The following is a 13476-nucleotide window of genomic DNA, read 5'->3' as shown; positions in this document are numbered from 1 at the left end:
GTTAGTCTTTCATCCATCACAACAGATTCTCTGTATGTTTAAATCCACACACACATGGTCAGAAAAATGAGTAGGTGTTGGGAAGATTTGGATAAGGAGTGCTCCAGCTGATTGACCCTGAACTGTTGAACTGAGCAGAAGAAGAGGGTAAAGGAAGATAGAATGCTTAAAAGAACACAATGTGAAAGTAAGGAAATGGTATTTATATTTAATGTGTTTTTTTTTTTCTTTTTTTCAATTATTTCACATGGATAAAAGAGTTTTTCCCTGCCAAAGTTTTAATCTGGCATCTTTACCTCTTCAGCCAACATAGGAATTGAGCAATATTTCAAGTGTGTGGCTTTTCCTTCACTCGCTTTTTCTGTCGTATGATAATGCAAGAAAAATATTTATTTGAAGTAGTTATCTGAAGGCTCTCGTCCTTGACAAACAGGCAAAACAAGCCTCAGCTTGTTATGTTTTAGGCCATATATACATATAAGATGATGCTGTTTCAGCTAAAAAAGCTAATTTACTTCATAGAAGCACAAAAACTGCAACATTTTATGCTGTGTTCAGATTACATTTTTACAACAAAAACACAAGGACAGGCTACATTAAGTGGCTGATCAGCACTCACCAAGCTGATTTTCTAATGAGCCAATTAAAGCAACAAACAAATTTCGGGTGGTCTTTCTTTTATTGTTCTGACATGTTCTCCATTGCTGTTTACAGGGTGGGCAAGGCTGTGTGCCCACACCACATAAAAATAGCTTAACACACCTGGAAAATTAAATGCTCTTGGCAAGGATTTGTCTTCCAAGGCAAGGGGGAAAAATCTGTCACCTCTACTCACAGCTAATTGGCTGTTAACACTGTTTTAATAAACTTAAGCTTAAGTGTTCATTGAAGTGCAAATGAACAGGCACAATGGAAAGAGACGTTAACAGTGCTTGAATATGGAGCAGTGCTGAACTGATATTATGTATAACTTCACTATGATCAGCATTGCTGTGTCCTAAAAACAATAAATATCTGTTTATGGATGGTTCACTTTACAGCACGTTCACATACAGTTAAACACTTTACAGTCACACTGCATGTTATAAATGATTTCTAGTGAGATCAAAAATAAACAGAGAAAGTGCTTAAATTTGGACTAGTTTTTTTTAGCTATAACACAAATTTGCTGGAAATTTTTAAAAAAATAAATAATTTTTTGTGTCAACAAAGACACGACTCCCAGTGTAAACTGGGAACAGCAAGAGCTGTATTAGATGGAGCTGTGTATAATATCACATGTACTGTGTAAATAGCAGCACGTACTGCTAAACATGCATGAAAACAGGTCTCCCGAGTGCTGCCAAGCACAGCGCTGAGTTGTTTTCTCCCAGTGTACGTGCATCTAGTCTACCTGTGGGCTTTCCTCCAAATAATTGAATGCTGTGAGCTTAAGAAAAGAAACGAAGCGAAACAGAGCTAAATACAATTTATTTTCCGTGATTTATTTTTGGACAATGAGGCACACAAGGTAGTAGTGAAGGTATTTTGCTCTCAGAATGTCTGTCTTCTTATAAATTGTGGCAGAACAAGTTCGAGGAGGAAATGTTATGTCACATTTACTGAAACCCTTGTAGGAAGCTGTCCAACAGACTTCTTTGTTTTCACCAAGGCGTCAAACAAAGTTGTCCGACCACTCGGTGTCTGCAGTTTATTGTTTCACAATCTCAAATATTACAAAATTATCACTCGACGACACATTTTTTCAGCACTATAAACAGGATCTAACTCTCACAAACACCATGCATCATTTTCAGATGATTGAAAAGTTGTATTTTTCATTAAATCTTAGTATAAGAATAATATGTAGGTATACATGTCTGAATGCATAGCTTCTTAATAAATAAATAAATAAATAAAATCGTAGATCTGACCGAGCTGTCTACTATGTGCAGAGAATAAAAATGTAAAAGGAATACTGTTGTGCACGTTGCAGGCAGGTTGATTACGGGTGAGTGGGAGTGTAAATGTCACTTTGAACTGATGAACAGCTTTCTGAGTTGACTTGTCAAATAAAGACTCTCACTTAGAGCAAAGGGACTAAATGACCTAAGTAATATGAGCTGATGTCTTGAAACGTCTTTTGTTTTGTGTCACAGGTAATTCAAAGTTATTTTTAGTCACTAAGAATCTAAATTTACCCACAAGTTATAAGTAGTAATATTAAAGAAGCTTGTGTGTCGTGTAAATCATTTCTAACAAAGGGGGCCAATGTTCTTTTATAGTGCGAACCGGCGAAGCAGTTCGAATGAAGCTCACTGACACAAAACCTCTGTTAAGCAACACAAAATGCAGGTGACCAGCTCATATCCAAGTCATGTGGCTGGCTGTCAGGCTACAACTTGAGGCCCGGCTGATTGTTAACACCCCACAGTGAGACCTGTTGCCCCAGGCAATTAGTCATCCTGACAAGCATGGCATATGTGCCACCCTCTCTGGTCATGACACACTTGTTTCCAGCTTCTCCCAAGCTTTACACACTACTCTAGCTCTGATATATTCATAACGTATAGTGGCAAGAGTGACCACAAGGCCAATGAACCAAAACAAGCACCTATCAATTACTGATGAAAGAAGCCTTTTACCTTCTTTTTTTTTTTTTCTAACAACACCTTCAGAGTTAGGACATCTGTTTGGGAAATGTGCTTGAAAACAGATCAAGCTCCTAAGAAGTCATAAGACAGCAAACCATGACTGGCCTCACTCGTCTGCTGAAGCTGTTGAAAACAAGTTAGTAAAATAACAATTAAACTATGCTTGAAGGAATAAAGGCCACCACAAAAGGATTTTACATAGGGAACTTATGAGTTGATGTAGCGAAATTACTGGCTTAAAAATTGTTTGGATTAAATGATTTTTTTACCAAATTTATTTATTTACAAAAAATAGAAGCAGAAAATCCCACAATGACAAAAAAATTGTTACATTTTATAACAAATTTTTAGATTTTTAAACATACGCGACTGATTGCAAAAATCACTCAACTAAACTATTGAAATAATAGAAACTCAGTCACTGCAATTCAAACTAGTATATTCACAGCATTTTAATTGTGCAGATATAAAAAAATTGATATTTATAGATAGACCACATGAGCACAACTCTGACTGCTAAATAACTTATAAAACAAATATTAATCAGCCGAGCGCTCATAATTCTTATAGTATTTTCGTCAGTCTCAGGAATGTTTAGCAGCTACTTACAGAAGGACAACTTGAGGGGGAAGATGCATTTTTTAAAATTCAGTCAGTATGATTTATGCTGCCATCCATACTTTTCATCTCCTAATACCATTTTGTTCTTTTCATGCTCGATTAAAAGTTTACCCCAGATATATGGTTACGTTTTGGGGATTCCTGTCAATTGTGCCAAGTTTGTGTAAAAATATGACTTTTTATTAATGGGTCAGAACTTTATCCTCTCAGTATTTTATACAATCTGTGAATATGTTAAGCACAGGTTTGCAAATGCTTTCAAAGTTGCCATTCAAGGCAAGCTTTAAGAAATATGAGCGGTGATTTAATATTAGACAAAGCAGGGATTCAGAGCGATGGTAAAGCCATTAGAGCTTTCTCTTCTCTTTCATCATTTCCAGGATGGGAGGCCTCAGGTCGCCTGCTGCAAAGAGGAGACGGTGATCAGCGGATCAAATTTGGGGCCATAGATAATGTATGTGCTTAATTTACAGCTTGGAGGTTTCTTAACCTTGTCCTGTGCTGGTCCTGAGGTGACTAGCAAAGCTGCATTCAAAAACTCTGAGGTGTAATCAGCAATCAGAAAAAGGAAGCTGGATGTCAGGCTTTTAAAAATGGTTTCCTCAGAGGAGTTTGATTTACTGTCTCGAGCACAGTTTAACCTACAGTGTGTGTGTGTGTGTGTGTAGGCAATAGAGGGGAGGTATAGGGAATGTCTGAAGAGTGGTTGAGCCCAAAACTACAAATTATATTTAAAAGAACAATAGCACAAATAAATTCAAATATTATTATTATCGGTCGAGTCAAGTTGAATTAAAAAATGGAGGTCGCGCCCTTTGACCGTGTTACCCCATAGGAGGCAGAATGTGACCACAACGCAGCTGACCGACTTATTGTAACATATAAAGCTGCATAGTTTATATATATTTTTTAAACTCAACTACAGAATTACCATTTAGTTTAAATTAAATTACCTTTATATTATCAATAAATACTCCTCCTTCTTATATTGGTTGTTATCATATGTTCAACACTGATGAAACTTTGTATAAACCATAAAAGTTGTATAAACAGGACTTATGTGGTGTATAGAAGTAATTCATACAAACCTCACAATTGTATATATTTATATATTTGACAGTTCAGTTGAGCACAAAATGGGATATCATAATACATCATAACACAGAACTGAGAGATATAGATAGGAATGAAGTGTCATATATATAATGACAATGACAATATAATGTAATATAGCATCATACTATTACCCTCATGTGTGTTTGCATGCTTTCTATCTACCACACCTAATACGGGCTGTTGCCAGTTCACTACCACTGTCATTTGAAGTTCCTTTGTATTGTATATAAAAGCCTACAATATAAAGAAAGAGAACCCCTGTGATCCAACGAACTTATAAGCAAGTATTTGGCAAAAGTGTGGAGGGTAAAAACTCTCTTTTTAACAGAACGATACCATGCTCAGTGAGGTGCAGCCATGATATGACCCACTGGGGGATGAAGAGAAATAGAAGGCAGAAAATAAGAGCTCAGAGGGACCAAAAACCTTGTTTTTCAAACAAACCAGTCAAGAACCTGGAGTACTTGGAGTCTAAAACTTGAGGAGAAACTGCTATTTGGGTTTCAGTTATATAAAAGAGAGAAGAAGGAGGTATTTTCTTCCACACAACGCTCACCTTATTGTATAAGTTACGGCTCTATAACAAACACATGTTGCATGTAAAACAGTAAGCCAAAAACATAATTTAATCACAGAGAGAATAAGTCTGTTTTCACTATTTTGTTCTCTTTTCCTGCCTGTCTGTCCATAAAATGATAAAAAAGTTCATCATTCTTCTCCTTCACTTGCTTACAACAACATTGGGTTTTATGGGTTCTTATAAAACTCACAGGTAACAGTAGAAATAAATGGCAGATCATGTGAATTTTAAGCCTAAGAAGAAAATATGTTTAAAAGACATTAGAATGCATCATTTAATGCTGCACGCTTCATGCGTTTCATGGTTTGTTTGATTTTCGAGACCCTTTGAAAATGAACGTCATGCAAAAAGTCCCCAGATACTCACCAGCAAAACTCCAAACGCCTTCTCCTGCCTTATAATCGCCAACATTATCAAGCATGTCTTTTTTTTTTCAACAAGAAAGTCAAGTTACGCCTTCGCAAAATATTAGTCTTTTCTGCTAAACAGCAATAAACAAATCGGTGTAAACCCAGAAACACATTTGCAGATAACTTATTAGTCTGTGGATGTTATAGCTTACACATTCATCCCCACGTCCTCCCCCTGAGACATTCGCTAAAGTGGAAAAGGTGCACATTATTCATATTTATGGAAATTATCTAAAAGAGCTTAGCCCATGGAGTGCAGGCCTCTCAGCGGGTGCCATGCAAACATAGATGATGATCCCTCCAGCAGATGCCTAACGAGGACAGACCTGGGATTCCCATCAAAAGGCCACTGTTGGGTTTCCAAAAAAAAAAAAAAAAAGAGCAAACAGAGTTCAGTCACTCCTTCTGGAAACTGTGTTAATGTGACTTAATTGAGGATAAACTGATGAGTTTTTCTGCTTAAAGGGGCCTAGCTCTGCATATTAGACACCTTGGATTTAATGCTGAGTGTGATGCTTTTGGACAAAATATCAAGTTAAAAATGCAGAATCCAAGCTACAGTTAATTTGCACTAATAATATAGCAGGAAGTTCTCACAATACAATTCAGCACGTGTTGATAACTTAACTCTCACCTGGGTAAATTTGATTTTAAGATAATAATTTGCTATATCAAAACTGGTGACATATTCAAATGCTGTCATTTGATTTAAAAAAAAATCTTACATGATGCTCTTCCCTCTTTCTCTTTTTTCTTTGTTTGTTTGTTCTTTTGATTTTCTTTGAAGAGGAAAAAGAAGTCAAGACACTCAAAAATCTTCATAGCAATCAGGATACAACCCACAGCAAAAGTCTGTATACTGTTATTAAAGTGTGCCGAATCTCTGTTGTAGTGTCTTTACCTCATCACGCAACTTGTGTTTCAGTCTCCTAATCGTGTTTAATGCCTAAATGTTTATGCTGGCCTTCACTTCAAAGTAAATGAACATCCTGAACAGAGACTGAGTCTGCTGTAAGAATTTAATATTTTGGGTAAAGGTATTTCAAGAGAGTGACATATAATTTACACAGCTTTTAGACAAGCTCACACAATCACATAATATCTGTTGACTTTAGTCAGCCTCACGTGTGTGCCAAGAACGTAACCTTTCACTGAGAAGTTTTAACATGAAAGGTGTGTAAGTAAGAGTAATTTTACCACTCTACGATTTTCCGATGAAATTAATGAATTCAGTGAGGAAAGCAGGCCGTATGATTACTGTGAATCACTCCTACTCAATCCCACTGAAGCGAAACAAACAAGAGCTATTGACCAAAACATACTTCCAGTCTAGGCTCCTGTTGAAGCTAGTATGGATCTATGGTTCCCGCTCATAAGAATAAATGGAGAGTTTGATTTTCAAAAGTATAGCAACCCAGACTGAAGTGGCCTTTCACTTATTTTTGATGGCCTTGTGTGAGAGAGTTTATATATCAGCCATTTCACCTTTTTCAGCCTTGGCTCGGACAGCAGGCGCCGATGGAAATGCAGGGTGGGTGCCACTGACCGTCATGCCATAGCGCTCTGGCCTCCCTCCTTTACCAGCAGGCAGACAGGAAGGGTAAAACCTGGGCTTTCACTAACACGGATAAACGCTGTTTCAGTCCATGTAACCTGAGCGCCAGAGGGGAAAGCACTATGAATTACAAACATTTAATTGTGTTATTTTCATTACTCCAGCTATTAATAACAAACTTTGAAAGTTATCACTTTTTTAATACATGTTTTCTTTTTTCATCTATCGAAATGTACAAACATTTATTGGAAGAAATTATCATTTCAGGGGATTTAAAGGCAGCTGAGTAGCAGATTCAAATTCCCTTCTTAGCATTTTAGAGGGGTACAGAAATTGCATGATGGTCTTGGCAAGTTGTTCAGGTTGCTGTTTTCTTCTTTACTTCAATTACATGGGTCTTTCCTGTGATCAGAATCTGGCAACCACTGAACATCCTCGGGCTATATTCCATCTGTTCAGGGAAAAACACCTCACAGACCAATAAAATCTACAAAATGATCCAATTGTAATTTTAGCAAGAATGTATGTATGTATTTATTTTTTAGCAAGAAAAATAAATACATACACAGACTAAATTTCTGTACGGATTTAAAAATTTGTTCTGTGCTTTTCACACGCATTATCCTTGCGATGCTGAGTGACGAGCTCTCAGGATTAAAAAGGAAAACAAAATAAGACGGATTAAATAACATCATTCTTCGCATTCTTAGAGTGGGAGTGAATCTTTACTGCAGTATCTGACAAAATCAAGTGATTCTTTCCTGTGTCATCCCTATCAAGTTGCTCCCTCTAGTGGAGCAAGGAACATTGTTTCAGTAACTAAAGATGTTTGTTTTTTTCTTATATCATAAAGTATCATTAAAACACACTTTTGGGTTAAGAATAGCACAGAAAAGAACTGAGCTGTCTTCATTATAAAACAGAAGAGCACTTTAAACTGAGAAGGGCTCCAGAATCAGAGGCTTAATCCTCTCAGAGCCTTCAAATTATTCTTCCGATTTCCCACATGCAAGCCGAATGTTTATATGTTTTATCATATAAACATGAGTAATGAAAACATTACTGTAGCTAATGCCGTCTGAGGCCTGTTGAGCTAATTTCAATTTAACCGTTCCATCTGGGGAATCATTAATTACTCAATCAATCGCCTGTTGCAATGACAGGGCACCTGGGCTTTAGGGCGCAATGGAAACCACAGCTGGCCATATGTAAATGGGAATTAATTAACAAGCTTACGTTTCAGCACCCGTATTTGGACTGAAAACAGTCTCAGGAGTCTAAGCCAGGGGCAGGGGAGTCTCCGCAAGCCCGCTGTGGTCACATCCCATCTCTGTCGGACAGAATAATTTCACCTCATTACCTCTACCATGTATAAATAGAACTCTTTCCACCCACCAGCTCTTTAACAACATGTGCTCTTTAAACACCTACAATTAACCCCTTGTGACTAAGGCCTTGTGTCTGCCCCCATGTTGCTAGGTACGTTCCAACCTCCAAGTCCCCGTGGATTACACCCCGCTCGCACTGAATCCATGCACCCCATTCAGGTTCAGTCCAGACTACTACACCTTTGGCTCATGTTCATTAACACAGTCATATATCTTGTGTTGTGTTTTCCCTCCAGCAGGATTTATTGGATGACTGATAGAATTTACAATGTGTCTAGAGCAGCATGAAGCACGTCACGACAAACCATGCATGCATCATGATTACTGTTTTCTCCCCGCGTATCTAGGCATTCTGCACGTATCATGGTCCACCCTCTCACCCGCCACATATGCACAGAAAAGTGTGAGCCAGCTTCTAGACAGTTCTGCCTAAAAAGAGACTCCCTGGGGTCCACTTGGTAGAAGTTATTTGTGGCAGGCATCCAACTGATGGACTGTAACATGCCTGACATCACAGCTCGTCAAATAGAAAGATCTAGTTTTTCCAAACCCAAAGGAGCTCCCCACATCTCAATCCCTCAGTCATGAAGATTTGCATGAAAGGCCTCTTCTGGTATACATGAGGTAAGGGCTGCCACTCACAATGGCTCCAATGGATGTTTTTCCCCTTTCAAGACCACAAAATGGAAAGTGTCATTCACTTCAAATCGTCCCATTCTCTCCTTTATGTAAGTCTTTATGGAAAATGATCAGTTTAAACAAACCTAGTGTGTTTGTTCCACAGTTATTCCAATTTTCTCTATTCAAACAAATTAAGACACTTCGGAAAATGAATAACACATATGTGACTATATAACAGCCAGGTCCATCCACGCTGCAGTGTAGCTGAGATATTGCTCCTAGTAACAGACTGGGGACTCACTCGCTTCCTCCCGATAGCAAATAATTCAGTCAAGTGCTACCTCAGAAGAGGTGAAGCTCACAATGGATTTCTCAGATATTCAGCTCGAAACCACAGCTTTCCTCACCCATGAGCACCACCTATAATCACTGTGTCAGACTCCAGCTCTGCAGCGACCTCAGACAAGTTGTTCTTGGACAGGTACCACACCAGTGGCTAGAGTCACCCGTGCTAAACCTGGCAGACTAAAGTACTTTTCTCCAGAATGATGTGGGGAAAAAAAGACCACTTTGCTATCAATTTGCTTGAGTTCATTTATCAAGTTTCCAGATTTATACGTAACTACAAATCGTAGCTTTTGACACATATTGTTTGATGAAGATCTGGAATAACTGGAGTGAATCACTGCTGTATTCTGTGATTTGCTTTACAACTATATTGAGGAAGTTGCAGTCCTATCCGCAGACGACCTGTGGATAAGACTGACAAAGGTTTGGATCAGGTCACTTAATAAATTAGCACTGCATCGAAGAACATTACCCTGTTTCTATTTTGTTTCCTTGTAGTTTATAGAGCTGTTTTTCTCCTCCTCCCTTCCCAGTACGTGTGTGCTGATAATGAGATTCCCATCCTGATTGTGGTATGCTCCATGACTTTGTTTGCTTGAACTTGTTCTCTAGGGTGGATGTAGAGAAGAGCAATATGCATGAAATATTTTGTATTGTCAGACATACTATAAATAGGTTGGAAGAGGGGGGTTCTCACTGCAATGATATTTCTTCATGTCCACTGTGTGCTTTCTTCACAGTAGATAAACCAAAGTACACTGCTGTGGTAATGCCTTCCTACTCAGGTGAGCACTAAAGGTCTCATTCCTTCATCACACTCACATTCATGCACGAGGAGTGTAAGAGTCAGGAATCAATCCACCAGCCTTCCACTTGGTAGACAACCCACTCTACCACAATGCAGGCCTGCTGTAACAGCTGAACATCTCCACCCTGTTCCCTCCGTGCCTCCATGCTCCTCTGTGACCAGATTCTTGTTAAAGAGCCCTTGTGCTCAGCCCCCTTTTTCTTGCCACCTTTGAGTTTCTGTTTAGTTCTTCAACCAGCGCTATGCTGAATTAATACTCCATTTGTCTCCACTTGGAGTAATTTAATAAAACTGAATTTGATTGAATTGAATGTGCTCCTTGGTCTTGACCCAGGGCCCCTCCACAAGACAGGGCCAAATAATTAGCTAATAATGCAGGACCCACCTTAGTTGATATTGTGTTTTGGTTGTGCAAGTAACCCATTTATAAGTAATCAAAGTGCCAAAATCAGTGAAGATAAATGAATGGTCCCTGGAACCACTCAGCATTTGTAGCCTTTCAGTTGTTTCGCTCTTTGAATGGTTGCTTATGCAACCTCAGTCTCTTCTCCAGATGTGCTAGAGGCTGAAGATAAATCTCAATTTGTAAAGAATATTATGTTCCAATTACTTTTTTGGTCTTCTACTTTTGGGGTATTAAGCTTCACATTAATCTCTCAGTTTGTAAATTTCGATATAAGCATTATTTTTGACAAAATCTGTGTTAAGTTACAAGAAGTATTTGTGAGCACTGAAGATTCATTTTAAAGGCTTTCCAGCATCAGTAAATTGTAGTGCCTTTTTTAAAAGAGACGTTAGTGTTTGTTACTTTGCTAATATCAAAAAGTTGATTCATTTTGTCCAGATTAGAAGAATCAACTTTTCTTTACCTGGATGATCGAGCATACATCAGAGACTTTGCTAATGGTTCCGATGGACTATTTTTCTGTGTGGTGCAGTTAAAGAACACTCAAAAGGAGCCACTGTAGCTTGGCTGGTTTGAGTGCGCTAACCTGACCACAGTCACCAGATTTAGAAAAAAATATTTCAAGTTAAGAGAAACATACCTTTAAAGGTATCTAACTTATTTATTATCTCTTAGATGAGGATATATTTGAGTTAGAATTTAGTATAATAGATCTGTTGTTAAAACGCCTACCTTTTAAGCTAATGCATCTTCGTTTCTCAGTGTTCGCTACATTAATATATGAATGAATGAAAGTTCATTGTGGATATTGCATGAGGTCATATTTTGGCAACGGTTTCTCAGACACAAGTCTAAAAACCATGTTTTTCTTTTCTGTTTCCACAGTCTTATATCCTGCCAGGCTTACACTGCCTCTTGGTTTTCATGTCAGACATTGGTGGGATGATATTAGAATAATGTCTCCACTCAAAAAAGATGTGGTTGATTTAAAACATTTAGAGGAAGCTCATGACCACTGCAACATTTGGCCTTGCCTTAGTTAAATAAAAGGATACGGTTTCTGCAGAAGTGACAGTCTCACATTATGTATACTTTAAATGTGTCATCATGATAGTTTACCTGAACTGATGGAAATTAATGGTGATGTGTTACTGTATCCAAGGGGCTTTTAGTTTATATATTTTGACTTCTGATTATGGCCTACACAATCAAAATGTTTTTAAATTCCCTCCCAACCGTAGCACGCGCTCATGTTGACTTTGTGGTTTTCTTAAATTGGACTCTGGCTCCAGGTGGCTGAGTTTCCATAGCAACCTTTAGCCTTATCTGCTACTGCTGAAGCAGTAACAATGAAGTCTTTCACTTTTTCAACTTTTCAGAAAGAGCAACTTTAAATGGAAAGCCTATTCACGAGACCATTTGACACATTTAGATGGTTACATATAGCTGAAAAGATGAAAATGCTGTTTGAGTATAAAAATCAGACAATTTTTAATATGTGTGGATACATTTATTCTTGTGGTTCGTGAATGATTTACTGTTTTATAGTGATTTTATATTAAGATACTGACAAACATCCACATTGGCATCTGTTAAGATTTATGCATATTCCGTTTGTAAGACTTTATCCAAACATAAACATATATTATATCGTTAGCTTCATAGCATAAGTGCCTAAGTCATTGACTTAGTCAAATGACTTAGGCAATTATGCTATGAAGCTAACGATATGTAGTCTATGATAACTGATAACGCTTGTGTCCATTATGTAGGTTTACTGCTGGTTTAATCCATTAAGAATCTGATCGGGCACATAAAAAAAGTTTCAAAATGCTTATTTTTGAGTTCTTCTCTTGTGCATCTAAAAAAAATTGTTACACATGAAATCCAACAGAATTAGAGTTCAGCATCTTTGAGAAATCATCTTCAATTTCTTTGCATAAAAACTCCAGCGGGAATAAGCTTTACTTAGTTTTTCTAAGGCAACAAGTTTGCATGTTTTTTTTTAGTTTTGGGAACTAATTAGATCTTAAAGCGTATAGTCCAGCTATTATATTTATTTACTTTTTAAAACAAAACAATAAAAAGGTCTTGACAGTCTTAAGTGAGATGAGTTCAGGGATTGACTTTTTGTTACATGATGTAAGGTAAACATTTTATTATGGATGCAGACTGTAAATATGTGAAAATTAAATGGAACATTATATCGTTTTAGTTATTTTCTCTTACACTGTTACCATAGTTACTCATATTAGATATTGCTAAAATTTCAAACAATTTGGTCAGGATATGTTCAAGTTATCCCTTTGAGCCAAAAGCTCAGGTTTTGACTGCATTTCCTTTCTATTTTTCTATTACCTATGCATCTGGAAATGTCAGCGAGAGTGGCTGTCCTTAATATGGTCCTTGATATGGTTCTCTTGGGCCAGGCAATCAAAGAAAAACTGGCTTAACATGTGGGTGTGCTTAAAGGGAGACACAATAAAACAGACAGCTTAAGAAGGTGGGTGAACTGAGGCACCGTACCGAGATCCATTAGGAAAATGACTCATGCAAAGCTAGCTAGGAGAGCCCAAATGTGAAAATACTGAGCTGGAGCAGAGAGTAGAGAGCATATTAGTTCCACTTTAAAAATGCACCAAAAACGTTCAGCTAAATTGAATTTTAAATATTATCATAAGTGAGCTAAAGCAACTCCTTTATGTCTAACAGTGGGGCAGTCTCAGTGGATCCTTTAGTATGTGCAGCAATGAAAGTCGCAGCCACTGAGATTCCCTCCTTTTTTCCACTGTCATAATATTCAGTCTATTTTATGTCAGCACAACAGTGTGAAAACAAATTAGAACAATGATTAATGAACACCTTTAACAGTTGCCAGACTGACCATTGTGATGGGACTCCCAGTGAAGACAGCCTCCTGCTCTCAGAGCTGACGTTAACCCCTTTACCAACAACACTGCAGGTCCCTAGTCTCTCATCACTCCAGTGCT

Source organism: Rhamphochromis sp. 'chilingali' (assembly GCF_963969265.1).
Source record: "Rhamphochromis sp. 'chilingali' genome assembly, chromosome: 15".
NCBI lineage: Eukaryota > Metazoa > Chordata > Actinopteri > Cichliformes > Cichlidae > Rhamphochromis > Rhamphochromis sp. 'chilingali'.
The sequence above is the reverse complement of the archived record's forward strand: the minus strand, read 5'-3'. Positions refer to the sequence as shown.